This window comes from Lepisosteus platostomus, chromosome 2 (assembly GCF_059453375.1).
Source record: "Lepisosteus platostomus isolate fLepPlt1 chromosome 2, fLepPlt1.hap1, whole genome shotgun sequence".
Lineage (NCBI taxonomy): Eukaryota > Metazoa > Chordata > Actinopteri > Semionotiformes > Lepisosteidae > Lepisosteus > Lepisosteus platostomus.
Genome location: NC_142612.1, coordinates 54,748,809 through 54,750,742, shown reverse-complemented (window position 1 = coordinate 54,750,742; position 1,934 = coordinate 54,748,809).

Sequence of the window (1,934 nt, the reverse complement as noted above, 5' to 3'; positions counted from 1 at the left end):
GATGCTCCGAGCTCCACAGGAACACAATTTACACAACATGGCGAAGCCCCTGCTTCAACCCCCAGTCGTCACAAAGCTCTAGATCACAGGACCCCATACCGATCAGCAGATTTTATAAGTATAGCCAGTCCTTCTTATTTCTCAGGGGATACAATCCTGAACTTTCCACAATTAACCCCAAAAAAAACATGCAAACCGATAAAGAGCTCTCCCATTGGGTACACCTAATCCACCCTGTAGATCAACAGTATGCCAAATAACAAAAGACCATGACAGAAAATAAATATGGTGCTAAACAGTTCTGCATGAAGCACATACCTTTCCAGTTTCAGAGGGCAGTGACCTACAGGAAGAGATGATGAACTGCTGAGTAAAGCAAAGAAGAACAATGCCCATGAATTTTGAATTGAGCCTTGGTGATGGTCGAAGCAGCTTCAGGCCTCCAAGAATGTTCTAGAACCTTTGAGGACACAAAACCATGGAAGAAGAAACTGCAGAGGAGGAAGAGTTGTACCTATTGGTTAATCAAGGTCAAAAGATGTGTTAAAGCAATTGAACTATGATCAATCAAGCAGGTAATGTGCCAAATTGCAAATGTCTGAAAATCCCAGAAAACAAATATTAAGACCCTGACAACCCCCCTGACTTCCATTTAGTAACTCATGGGAAGTAAGAAGTAATGGATGTACAGTAGGCTGGCACGATATCTGTAGCAGAGAACTGCACAATTCTAAACCATGCCCAGATTGTATTGTAGACCCATCTTTTATTATCCTACAATTAACAAAAAACCATTTCAGTCCATTAAAATTCTGGAGACCACAGAGCAATACAGGTGAGGTAGGCTTTTTATGATTTTTAACATAGCTGCTAAAGAAAATGACAGAGTGGAAATCAAGAGCAGCTTACAGTACATTAGAGAAGGGCTTTAGCTAAAGATTCTACTCTGAATTTTAACTGAGGGCCCCATGTTGTGTTCTGTTAGTATCATAGGGGAAAGATTTTAGATAAACAACTTTATTGAGTGCTGAAATAAAATATTTAAAAATACAACCCCCCCAAAAAGCAAACACAGATCCATCTTAGCCTCTCGGGTTTGTTGCCAACAGAACAGTTTGTCACATAATCAAGAAAAGTTGCAATTCGCTGCTGAAAACGAGCAAACATGGGTACGACGCTTCTTAATTAAAATTTTCTTTCTAATTAATTCGAAGCATAAATAATTGTAAATGACTTTAATCTGGATATTTACTTTCTCATCAATTTTCACGTTTTCCAACAAAACTCTATATCTATCAGCAGGGGAGATACAGTAGGACAACACAGCTCTCCTCAAGATAAGATCACTTTATTGGCCATATACAATTTTTTGCATTAGGAATTTGTCTTTTCACATACCCCAACTTGCTCTCCATGAGACACACAGACAGGGAGAGAAGCTTGGGGTCAGAGCACAGGGTCAGCCATTTATACAGAGCCCCTGGATCTGCAAGGGCCTTGCTTAGGGGCCCAACAGAGTAGGATTCCTCTGCCGGCCATGGGATATGAACCGGCAACCTTCCAGCCACAGGCGCAGCTCCTTAGCCACAGTGCCCCCACTCCGCCCCCAGAGGACACAGATTGGGGTGACTCCAGAGCTAAATTAATTCTGTCGCCTTTCTTCATCAAAGATTTGGCAGCAATGCAAACTCCTCTCTCTCCTTCATAGTCCTCCCAGGCATGAAAGCACTCGGGGCTCCTCAGGCTGTGATGCTCTGGAGCTGATGCAGGATTACACCCCCTGTGCGCTCTGTTGGGAACAGTATAACAATATCCAGATCTCCTGAAAAGGAACTGAGGAGAGATGGTGATAGCCTTGTCTCCAGAAGCTATACCAAACCTGCCAACACCTGTTGCATTTCTGCATCCTTCCCCACAGTCTACAAATGCATTCA